We start from the raw sequence: 13,471 nt of genomic DNA, 5'->3' as shown, positions 1-13,471 counted from the left end.
GTTGGGGAATTTCCTCTATCTGATTGGCCTATGGGTAGGTCTGTAAGGCATTTTCTTAATTGTTGAGTGATGTGAGAGTGCCCAGGCCACTGTGGGTGGTGCCATTCTTGGGCAGGTGGTCCTGGGCTGTATAAGAAATCAGGCTGAGCACAAGCAGAGCTGTTCAAGGGAAGCAAGCCAGTAAGCTGCTCCATGATCTCTGCTTCAGCTCCTCCTTCCAGGTTCCTGCTCTGAGCCCCTGCTCTGGCTTCCCCCAGTGAAGGACTATCACTTGAAAGAGTAACAAGAAATAAACCCTTTCCACCCCAAGCTGGTTTTGGTCATTGTTTTATCATAGCATTAGAAAGCAAACTAGAACATGTGACAAGGTTCCTGACAAAAACTTATAAAGGACAGTTTTTGCTCCTTTCCCTCGTAGGTCGACTAAGTTCCAGGGGACTATGAGCATCTCTCAAAATGTCCTGTAACTGTGGTGAGTCACCTGTCCTCTTGATCAAGGAGGCTGTGGAGATCCCACCAGATGGGCTTGAACCAATGTCCAGTCTACAAAGAGGAGGAAACGTAAAAATTTACATCATGTTAATTAGTAGAGGTGATAAACATTACCATTAAAATCTACCTGATGACTTTATATCAATACTCAGGTGCCAAGGATCTGAGTGTAACTGACTGTGACTAGTAATAATCAGATACATAGAGATTTACACAGACACATGTGTAAACATCTAAGTGTTAGTAGCATTAAAAGTGTAGGAAACAGCATATCTTAAAATGAAATGGAGATCTTTAAAGGTTAAAAACTCATTCAATTTTATGTCTTACAGGGTTTATACTGAGTTCAATATTGTATAACTGTATTAATTCAACTGTGAACCTAAAAATTTACAACCACTTTTGAAAGAGCTGTATCCTTTCTCTGGAAATTGTTACTGAATATGGTAAAGCTCTAATGAAATGCTTCTTCTAATAATGTGGTTATTAAATTAAAAAAATAAAAAAATTGAAGAATTAAAAAAAAGAAAGGGATTATTTTGGCTCACAGTTTAAGGCTGCAATCCTAGTGGTGGGGAAGACATGGCAGTGAGAGCAGCTTTAGCCACGGCTGGCTGAGCATATGGAGTCTGGTCCACACTTGGGGTGAGTCTTCCTTTCTTAGCTAAAGCTCTCTGGAAATGCCATTACAAACATGCTCAGAGGCGTGTCTTCTAGGTGATTCTGAGTTCAGCTAAGTGGCCAATGAAGATTAACCATCACAGCACACAGTCCCATTTGTTGTGTCTTCTGAGTTTTCTGATAGTACGTAGTTTCCTCACATGACATATAATTTTGAATGAGAGTTTACCTTCACCAGGGTTTGACATTTTTTTGCATGTATGTGCATGTGTTTGTGTAGCTTGCATGGGAGTTTTGCTTTGTTTCTGCCTAATACTCCAGGGAATTTTAGATTATTCAGTTAGTTTAGAATTCATCCCTTTTCTGGAGTTATGGAAGGTTATTAGCTACCATGTGGGTGCTGTGAATGGAATCCAGGTCCTGTGCAAGAGTAGCCAGTGCTTTTAACCACTGAGCCCCAGCTGTCAATATATTTTGATAGTCCTTGTTTTTGAAGAAAAGAAAAAGTTACATAGCACTCAGTGTTTTCTTTGCTAGGAGCAGCAGTCTGACTTCATTTGACTCTTTGTGGGGATCAGTTTTTATGGTTTCCTGTGGTTAGACATATGGCTTATTTGCCACCAACGATTTGTCTTTCTTAGATGCAGAACTTGGCTGTGTACCTCCTAACTTCTTGGTCATTCCATCCATTAAGTGAGTCTCTTCACAGCTCTCTGCTTATAATGTTTGGAAGAATTTGGGGGAAGGAGGCACTATTGTGACTAAGCCAGTCATAACTTGTGGTCAACACTGGCATCATTCAAAAGGAATCAACATGAAAGAAAAGAGTCAAGATACCACCCTCAAGCACAAATATATACATAGGGATTTAGACTATGTACTGACAATACAATTTAATGTTTTCGATAAAGACACCTGGACCCCTATATTTTTCAGATGCATAAGCTGATAAATTTTCCTTTCTTTTGTTTAGGATAAGTTACATTACATTTTTTTTACAGCTTGCTACTAAAATAACTTCCATTAAATCTTAAATATCTGACCAAGTAACCTGATTTTTCTTAAGTTAGAGTTTACAGTTGATCCACATTACAATGAGGAAATTTCTTTGCTTTTCTAGGTCAGATTCCATTGCTGTAGACTGTCGCTCTGTTCCCTTCTCCTCCCACAATAACAGTACTGTTTTCTTGATTCATTTTCATAATTATGGCTTCCATCTTGCTTTCGGTAGTACTTATATAAATCATATTGTTCTGTGCCTTAAATAGGTATAATTTATTATGAACATGATTATTGAGAAGAAAGACCAATTAGAGAAGAATTACTTAGAATTGAAGTTTAGCCTCGGTCATATAACACAGGAAGATCATGTATAAAACAGATTATATTACTTGGCATATAGAGAAGTAAACTGATGTAGCACAGTGGCTCTCAAATTTTACTGTGCATAAAGATTTTCAGATGAGCTTGTTAAGTACATAGAGTCCTAACTTTGCACATAAAGGCTCTCTTTTAGTAGATTGGCATGGAGCCCAGAGCTGTGCATTAAAAAACACACTTCAAGGGCAGCAAAATAATCTATGGTAGAAAAAATTGAGAACAATGGCTGCCTGTCGGGTGAAGTGCGATTGACTGAGAAGGAGATGAAGGAATTTTTTTAGGGGGATGGTAATGCTCTATATTTTAGTTAAGACTTGGGTTGCCCAAATTCACATGTTTGCCAATGTATTGACTGGTACACTTAAAATTTATGCATTGAGTTGCATTTAAGTTTATCTCTGAAGAAAACAACTGAAAATAAGTGGTATATGTTCTAAAATGTTATGGTTAAAATGCCTGAAACTTATTTTGACTTGCACGATAAAACGAGATAGACTTATGGGTGTGTAGATGGATGGACAGGGAGATACAGGTTTCATGAAGTTACTAAGCTAAGCTTTAGGTTGTGAACTTAGGTAAATGGTAAAGCTATTTGTGACTTTATTTCAAATTTTCTGAATGTTTGCAAATTTTCAGAGTAAAATACTGAGGGATGAGTAAAAAGCTCTACAGGCAAGTTCTGTGACACAGTGGGGCGAATGTGACGTCAATGACTGGGCAGGCAGGGCCTTCAGTCTCAGCTCACCTCTTGGTCATTGCCCTCTGACAGCTTATGTTCTATCTCTGATCCTGGCCTCTTCAAATTTTAGAAAAGCTTTATTGAGAATTTCATACATGCATATAAGGTTTTTTGATCAAATCTGTGCTCACTCCTTCCCCTCTAACACCTCCCGTAGCTCCCCATCACTTTTTTCTGACAACGTAGTGTACTTACTTTTTCTTTCTTTCTTTCTCTTCTTTCTTTCTCTCTCTCTCTCTCCCTCCCTCCCCTCCCCTTTCTGTCTTTCTTTTTTTCTTTCTCTTTTAAAATGGGGCTTTTTGTTAGTCTAACATTCCCTCCTCTGAAGAGGTAACCCTAAAATATTTTAGGGATTAGATAAGTACTCCCAAATACTTTTGACATTTTTGGCCTTTGGAATAGAGTATGTTGCTAAGAGGCCCAAGGACATTTTGACTTTTAGCCAAGAAACTGGCTACTTTAAGACCCCAAAGAAAAGTGGCCTTTTCAGTGTTAAAATGAAGAATATTTATAACAGAATTTGATGACAGCTTGTGATGCTGATGGGACTGGTGAGGTACAAATGCCAAGCACAGGGATGAGAATTTAAAGTAGCAGCTATTATTATCAATACATACATATATATATACACACACACACATATATATATATATTTATCAGTATAAAATTTTTTTAAATGTCTTAGGGAAGCTACTCAGTTCTATGTGTGATGTTGAGGCTGACTCTAGATCAGTCATGAGACTGATAGAGATAGAAATCAAAGGAAGCACATTTTCAGTATCCCGAGGAGTAAGAGATCCTTTAATTATTCTAAGCCTAAATTGTCTTTTAAAAAGAAGTGTCATGCGGGACAGATGTGGTCCAGTAGTTAAGAACGCTGGCTCTTCTTGCAGAGGACCCAGGTTTGATTCTCAGCAACCATGTGGCAGCTAACAACCATCTATAACTCCAGTTCCAGCTAATCCAACACCCTCTTCTGACTTCTGTGAGCATTGCATCACAGGGGTGCACTTACATACATGCAGGTAATACACCCATACACATAAAATAAAAAAAATTATTTTAAAAGAAGTGTTACTCTATTCCTGGAAGTTGGAAGTTAATGTGATTCCCTGGAATGTTTTTGGCTTACATTCTTCTCCCCTGGCGTTAGTTCTTTCCCCCAAGATGCTCTGTTTGTGCTGTGCCCAAGCAACGTCATTTTCAGTGTCAGTGGTTACTTTTTGATGTTTTGCTATTTTGGTAACTGTAGTGTGATACACCATCCTCAACCACCTGTCCCCATTTGTGTTGCATGCCACCTAATATTCATTTATCTTAACATTATTTAATCCAAGACCCTCCCAACCTCCACTGTCAGCTCTTCTTACTGGCTCCCACTGTTCTCAAGGTTGGTGACACAGGTCTGAGCATCTCATTATTCACTGCTGTATTGTTTGAGGTAAATGGGAACAAGTTCAAAGTTGAAGTCAAGTCTTGAAGACTTTCTAGTTTATATTATTAATTCCTATTCATTGCCAAAGTATAAAAAGGTATTTAAGAAATGAATTGTGGATGGCTGGATATCACACCCACTCCAATCAGGACTAGAAATATGATTTAGTGAATTTACTCCTCTTTGCTGTGTGAAATGTGCTTTTGAAAGTAAATACAAGAGAGATCAAATGAAGCTGCTTTAAATGTTATAAACCACATTTACTAGCAGTGTGGAGTAATTTGCTTTCTTTGAAGGGAAAGGACCACTAATTTTTAGTTTCTACTAAAAATGTATCAAGATTGTCTTGGGCACCATTACACTTAAATTCCTAAGATGGCCTTTTCTAGTTCTTTCTTACGGTCTCTCTTACTAACCCTATTAGATGACTCACATATTTCTATTTCTTTTCCCTAATAAAAGACAATAGGGATAGTTAAGCATCAACAGACATTTATAGAGATATTTAGCTAGTTTTTTTTTTTTAAATTAGCTACAGTCAGGACTTGAAGAGAAACGATGTGCAGACTCCATAGTCAAACACCTAACATGAGAACAGAATGTATCAGTTTTTCTCTAAAAATGAAATTCAGAATCTCTTCCATATTTCCTGAAGTGTGCTATTAATTCTCTTGGCACTTTACATGGCAAAATGAAAGAATTTATGAATGTGGCTACTTCTTTTAACAAGTTCCAATAACTGCTTCCTAAACCTTATGTTTTTATATCAATTACATACAGTAAGCACTGAAATCAACCAAAGAGAACTGCTGAGCCAACTTGAGATATTCATGCTGAATGAGGACTGTGCCTGCCAAAAGCAGAATGTGGATATAATTTTATAACACCATTTTATAATTAAAGTCATAAGTGAGGTTTCCTGCTATTGTTTAAAAATGTGTCATGATAAATTTAAATCAAAGATATGGTTAAAGAAAGGTCTGTGAAGTAACAGATGAAGGCGACCGAGATGGTACAGGACATGGCCTGGTGCAGGAAAGAAACACATGCAAACAATTTTAGTGAGATAATTACATTTATTGTTAGGTGGAGCTCTGCTTTAGAAACTATAACCACTTAGAAATGGTTTTCATTCATGTCAGATTGAGGTTAACTTGTTGGTACTGTTTGTCTATAGAAAAACTTTTTTTTACTAGCAGGGTAATGTAATACATTGGTTTAGTGACAAGACTGTATCTTCTGACCAACCATACACCAAAAACAGTCTCTTAAAACTGAACTGAAGAATGTGGTCCCAATATGTGGAAGTCCACAGCAGTTAGTGCTGCCAGGTTTAGCAAATAAAATACAGAATACTCAATTAAACTGGGATTTCAGATAAGCAATAAATGTATTTTTAGTTATATGACATACTTGTACTTAATTCACATTTAACTGGGTATTCTGTATTTTATCTGGCAAACTTAATATAAGCAAAACTACAACTTTTTAAGCAATGGAGTTTACATTTTTAACCTAAATGTCCAAAGGAGAGTGTAAATGTCACTGAGCACAGCAGCTTGTAAGGTCAGCTTTGCATCTCCAGCCTTTTACGTTTCTAATGTTCACAACAACATCAAGGAAGGGTGAGTTCTGTTAGATGATGTGGAAAAGTTTTGCTTTGCGCCTGGACTTGCTTTGTTAGTGAACGTACTCATTTGAAAGGCTTCTCTCCAAAGGAGAAATGTTGATTCATGTACATGGATAGATTTAATCATTAGGACATTCCTGGCTTTGGTAAGTCATGTTCCTGTAATGTGAAAGCTGTTCCCAATGTATCAATTCATTCATCTTGTCTCTAATACAAGCCATGTGTTTCGTATGGGAGATGAAAGGACATTAATCAGAATCTCCCTTTAACCAGTCCAAAGGGATGCAAAACCTGTGGTTGCATTTCAAATGTCAAGATATGGGGAAATGGGTAATAACATCCAAAGCATATCACACATAATTCATATGGTTGTTACAGTTGCTGTGAAGCATGTTGGGAGTAGAGAGGCCGTGCGCCACAAGCCAGTGTCTGTTCCATGCACACTGGCCAGAGGGAGCTGAAGGGCTGCATCTGCTTTTCCTCAATAGAAATAATTCCCATTAAGCTCACTGAAAATGCAGGAACCCCTTATCCCAACCTAGGTGTAGGTTTGCTGTCCTGTAGGCGTAGAGGAAATGGATAGTCACCTCTGACTGAATTTCTTTGTTATGATTCTCAATTGTAGTGGTTCTCAATTGTGGCTACACCTAAAGGTTTTAAAATTCTTGATAACTAGTCCCCACACCAGACTAATTAAATTCCAGTCTGTGGGGTTGGGACCCAAGATCTATTGTTATAAAAACGCCCCCCAGGTGGTACCAATGTGCAGCCAAGTCTGAGAACCACAGAATCATCAGAAGGAAGGCCCATTGTAGACATGGGGAGCCTGCTGGCTTATTTTCATTTGTAGTATTTGATTTGTTACTGGTTTTTCATGGAGCAATTGCTCTATAAAATTTTGCTAGTTTGTCACAATCACTTCGTACTATTACAATTGTTCTCTCTTTTCCTTTTGATGAGAAAATGCCAAACAAATGCAACAAATTGTAAAATGTCAAAATGTAGACTGGATGAAAGCACCAGGGGCTCAGGTAGCTAGTCAGGGAAGGCCTCTTCTGAAACATATTTAATTGAAACTATATTTAATCGAAACTAAAGCACTCATGTAAAAAGACAGGTGTGGTGGCGCACACCTGAAATCCCAGCACTGGGGAGGCAGAGTCAGGAGGGTCCCTGGAACTCACTGGCCAATCAGTCTAGCCGACCAGTATGCTCCAGATTCAGGGAGAGATCCTGTTTCAAAACAAGATGGAAAAGTAATTGATCTCCACAGGTGCATCCATAGGTATGTGCACCCTCCTACGCACATGCAGGCACGCACACATATGTACGCACATACACCTAACCCAACCAAACAGACAAAACTATAAACAGAAGGTAGTGTGTCCTTTGAATTAGCAGTCTCAATGTCAGCTGGATATGTTCCAGAAATAGTTTCCCAGGTCCATCGTGGAAGTTTTGAATTAGAATCTCTGGGTGTAGAGCCCAGAAATCTGTGTTTTGACAAGCTTTCTGAATGATTATGACACATGGTCAAGTCCTTAAATATTGGTTTATTGTACCCTTTAGGAATTAATATGTTTTGAGCTCGTAAAAATAATTTATACTTTTAACTTTGTTTTACTGTTTAAGGTAAATAAATATAGAGGCATATTTAAAATTCCATGTTAGTATGCTTGATTTCCATTCTTTTGGGATTTTTTTTTTTTGGTATTTAATTTAGATAACATGGCACAGATAATCTTTAGTTTTGGGTTTAACTGGAGATTTTTTGATGCAGCAGACAACTTTTGCAGTTGAAAAGAATATGTATCGTTATGGGGAGGGGTATCTGTGTCTACTTAGGAAGACCTGCTAATACAGTTATTCATTCAACATGTGCTTGGTCTGCCCATTATTGTTTAGAGGTGTAAAATACTTTCACTGTAGCTATGGCTTACCAATTGTTCATTGATTTACCAGCGTTTTTTATTCCATATGCTTCAAAACTATGTCTTTTCATAAATGATCCTGAGTATTCAATCTGAATAATTTTATAAGTGTAAATTTATAAATTTGTGAGTGTAAAACAGTATAAGTTATGGGCTCACAATATTCTCAATTGCTGCCATTCTGCCACTGATTCTCTTTAGTGTGATATTTAATTTGCTTGGTCTATCTTTATCACTCTTTGTAGTTCCTTTCACACACGAGATATGTCTGTACAGCAGCTTATATAGCTGGGGATGTGGTTTAGTGGTAGAGCATTTGCCCAGGCTGTGGAAGGCCTGAGTTTTTCAAGCCCGGTCAAAGCTTCAGCTCCTCTAATGGTAGACATTCTTCAGCTCCTCTAATGGTAGACATTCTTCAGCTCCTCTAATGGTAGACATTCTTCAGCTCCTCTAATGGTAGACATTCTTTTGCTTTGTTAGCTTTTAACCCAATTTGAAAATCTTGGCACTAAGCTCATGCTAGTCATGGTCACTGTGCTGTTTTGAAATGTTAAAATCCCCATCTTAATTTTGCATTGTTTCTTTTTTTAATCTCATGACTTTTAACATAACTATACAATTAACTTTTTTCCTCAAAATGCCTGTTGTTTTTGAAATGACATCTCAAGTAATTAAAAAACATGGATGCAAGTTCTTCAAAATTTCCTTAGGAGGAGGTATTGTCTAAATTCTCCTTTTGAATATGAACAACACTTAAGGACTCACTTCTAGAAAGAGAATGTGATGCTCAGGATGCTAGCTCGTAAGAGGCATTCCGGCTTCTGCTTAGAGCTCACTCTTTGTTGCTCAATCTCTCTCTCTCTCTCTCTCTCTCTCTCTCTCTCTCTCTCTCTATTTCTCTCTCTCTCTCTCTCTCTCTCTCTCTCTCTCTCTCTCTCTCTGTATTTGCCATTGGAACCCAGCCATGGAAAGGCTATGTCTTGGAGTTTTGGATAATAGCTTTAACTGGGGCCCCAGACAAGGCCCCGCATCACTTGCTGGAGGTGGAGCCTTCATGCCTAGGTGTGCCCGCCTCATGAGAGATGAGAACAGTATTCATTGTTCCAAGTTACAGCTACAAACTCTGAATTAACAATAGATAACTGAAGCCACGTCTTATTCCTATTTTTCTATTAGGTAAAATATTTTTCAAACATTTACACAAATACCATAATACCAAGCATTAATAAATATTTACAAGCTGTACCCCAAACAAGGCAAGATCTTTAGCACATTTATATTTCCTCTTCCTTTCGGTTTTCTGTGAATAAATTGGAGATTGCCTCTGTATTTTACCTTATAACTCTACTACCTGATAAATAATTACTTTAAGTATAATTTTCATTCCAGAAATGCATATGAAGAACTAACAATTTTATTCTTACCTACACAAAACTTTAATTTTGTCTTCATTCTATTGATTTCTTTTTAGTTTTTTGAGACAGTGTCTTCCTGTAGGCCCAGCTGGCCTGGAACTTAAAATGTAGACCAGGCTGGCCTCGAGCTCACAGAGATCTAACTGCTTCTGCTTCCCGAGTGCTGGGATTAAGGGTGTGTGCCACACACCCGGCTTTCATTCTGTTGTTTAACTCCTCACCATCTTTATTTTTGAAAGCATGTTTCAGTGTTAAAGAACTCTTTTGCTCTCTGAACTCTTCTTTTCTTACCAGTATGATCTTTGTGGATTTGTTATCTTTTCATAAAAGTAAGTGAACTTTTCTTATATTATGGAATTTTGCTTTAGCGTCTTATAATTTTTTTATTTAGATCTTCAACCATCTGGTTTAATGCCCACATGTTCAACAAAAGACCATCCAGGCTGGTTCCTAGATGTTTAGGTACCACCTGTGTCTCTTCCTACAGATAACGCATTGGTTTCTAATATGCAAAAGCAAAGCAATGTGAGGGCATACCATGCACTGCCTATGAAATGTCCCCCAAAGGTGCATATATATGAACACCCGGTCTCCAGCGGTGGCACTGTTTCTGGTGGTAGTGGAACTTCTGAAACACGGGGCTTGGCTGGTGGACATAGGCCACTAGGAGCAGACCTGGAAGGTTCAAGGCCAGCCTCTAGCTCTCTGCTTCCCAATGGGCCAAGATGTGAGGACTCTCCGCTACATGATTCTGCCACCATGGGTACAGCCAGGACTTCCCTGTCATGATGGAAATCCTGAGAGTTGTCACCATTGGATATTTTATCAGTAGTGATGAGGAAAGTGACTAGTACAGGAGCTAAATCTGGTGGACTGGAGTTTCATTACTTTTTGATGGGTCAGCAAAGAGCTGACTCAGCAGGTCTAGTTAACTGGCCAAGCTGCCACCAGGCACTTGACTCCTGAGACCAGCTTCTCTAATTCTTCTAAAAAGGCTTTTCACCTGAACAGGGAGATTCCACAGTAGCTACTTCCATTTCCCCGAGTCTTTAAAAAATGCACATTATGGGTTTGAAGTCCCACTCTGCAGGATATTGGTCAGGTTTACACATTTTAGTCAATACCTGGCTTTAGCTAAGAGTTAATATGGTGCTTGGAGACTTTATAGACTTTACTACTTGTAATTCTTTTCCTATGATAAACTATGCTTGGTTTTGTGCTACATGGTCTTTTGCTGTAAATCTTTACCCATTTGTGTGATGAGATGGTGGAAGCTGAGGGGTTTTACTCAGGTATAAGGCTGTGGTTCTCAGGGTCTGTGCACTGCTGCCCTTACTTCCTGCTTCCTGTTCTTATTGATTTGGGGAGTCCTCTCTTGGGTCCTAATTTCTGGACTGGAGCTTTCTTCCCACATTTTGTTTAGAAGGTGTTTATCATGACTAGCTTTTTTAATGTGTTTTATCTATTTGTGGTATGTGTAGTGTATTTTCAAATGACTCCATATTAAGTGGCTTAAGACGGTGTTCATATAGTGTCTCATGGTTCTTTGTGAAGGTCGGGATTTAACTGGTCCCTTCTTCTATTGGCTTTTCTTGGACTCTGGACAAAAATTCCACAATAATATTCTTCATTTTTCATGCTCTTCAAAATCATACCAAACCCTCTTCAAATTTTGGAACCTATGATCTCTCTGGTTTGATAGATAAAGTAGCCTATGGATGAATCCAGTTGATCAGGAGAAAGCACCAGGACACGGATAAAACTCCATCGGAATAGAGTTTATTAGCAAAGGAACACATGAGACAGATTCCCTTCTAGGCAGGGAAAAATGTCTGCCTGGGAGTCGGGAGCTGGGGCCTTTTAAGGGGGGAGGCTTCTGGGGGGTGCAGAAGGTGGGAAGATTTTTTAAAAATTATTTATTTAATAACCATATAATTAGAAGAGGCATTTCATTAAAACAGCATTGACATATTCAATAACAATTTACAGGGCTAAGATGCTTCTCTTATAAAATTGGCTGTAAATTTTTAGGTTTACAGTTGAATTAATTTACAATTGAATTAGTTATACAATATTGTACTCCGAATAAACCTTATAAGACATAAAATTAAATGAGATTTTAAACTTTGAAAAAGATCTCCATTTCACTATTAAAATACACAGTTTCATACAGAAAAATTCATTTTTAATACAATTGATACTAAGATGCATATGCGTTTTTAATTTCTATATATCTGATTATTACTAGTCATGTTGGTTACTTTCTGAGCTCCTTGGCATCTGAGCATGGATATAAAGTCATCAGGTAGATTTCAATGGTAATGTTTTTCACATCTACTAATTATTAAGGAGCAAATTTTTGTGCTTTGAAGAATTTTTTTATACACCCACTTCCCAGATAGCACCCTCCCATAGCCTCCCTTCCGCCACTAGAACCATTATACTCTGATATCCCTGCTACTGTCTGCTGTGTTGTCAGCATCCCCAGCCATTCCCCACTACTTGCCCTTCTGGTGAATCTAGTCAGCCTATCGAGAGGTCTTTGTTTTAGGAGGGTCAGCTGTTCCTCATCTAGCAGCAATCAGTTGTCAATATTCCTTTGGATAAGATTGGGGTCTGCTGTTCAATTTCCCAGTTCTATGCTGGGTTACTATCTGGGAATCCCTTTGGCCACCCTGGCCAACAACTCAAAAGAAGGTATCGCCTACCTGGCATTGTTGCTCGTTATGTAGCCTTTAGCTATACATCTGGACTCTTATGAAATTATATTGGCCCCTTTAATCTTTGGTTATACTTTCCTTTTGGGTATTTAAGGCCACACAGGTGGTCCAGATAAACCGATTAATTTTTACACTTAAGGTTGCTTGAGGATCTGTTCCTCAGGGGTCACATGGGCTTGGGAGGAGCCCCTGGCTCCTTTCTTGAGGAGCCCCTGGTTCCTTTCTTTCACCAATTCCATCTGTGTGAAGATAAGTCAAAGGTCCTCCTTGACTGTGACTGGCTTCACTTGGAAGTATAGAGGAACTGTTTCCTCTGTGTTGACCCTCCTCTTTGTAGACTGGACACTGGTTCAAGTCCATTTGGTGGGGTCTCCATGGCCTCCTTGATCAAGAGGAGAGGTGATGCACCAAAATTAACAGGACATTTTGAGAGATGCTCATGGTCCCCTGAAGTTTAATTGACCTAGGGAAACAAGGAGTAAAACCTGTCCTTTATTGTCCCTCTGACCAAATTAGTATTGTCCTCAAAGTATGGCTGTTAGACATCCAAGAAGGTTAGGTCCACCAGTTTGGTATTTTTAATTACTGTGTGTCATGTAGAAAAATCTTGGGCAAAGACCAGTTGTTCTCAGATAAACCTTACCTAGACATATATTTCTTGATCTGCTACGTATAATTTGCCAGGAGGTTGTAGGATTAATATTGTTCTCTCTGGTTTTCAAAACAACTAGGCTTTGTTTATCTCTCACATTGTCTCACCCCTCCATCATGGTTTTCCCTCTTAAGGTGCCCCCATTTTCCCCCTTTCTCCCTTACTAATACCCTTCTCCTATGGTCCTACCTCTCTTGAGCTCCTTTTTTCCCTTTATCCCCTAGGTTCTTTGTATACCCTTCCCCCCCCCATCCCCTAAACTAACCCACTTTTTATCCATATCTCCCTTATTAACAACTGTTTCCTATTGTTCTCTGTCAGGTTCTTTCTATTCCTTTAACTTCCTGGTTCCTGTTCATTATCCTGGTTTCTGTAGTTATGTCTGGATACATACTCACTTATAAGGATTTGGTGCTAGGATCCATATATGAGGGAGAACCTATGTCATTTGCTTTT

The sequence above is a fragment of the Nannospalax galili genome, unplaced genomic scaffold, assembly GCF_000622305.1.
Source record: "Nannospalax galili isolate Female #2095 unplaced genomic scaffold, S.galili_v1.0 scaffold1029, whole genome shotgun sequence".
NCBI classification, from domain to species: Eukaryota; Metazoa; Chordata; class Mammalia; order Rodentia; family Spalacidae; genus Nannospalax; species Nannospalax galili.
This window is presented reverse-complemented; position numbering follows the sequence as displayed.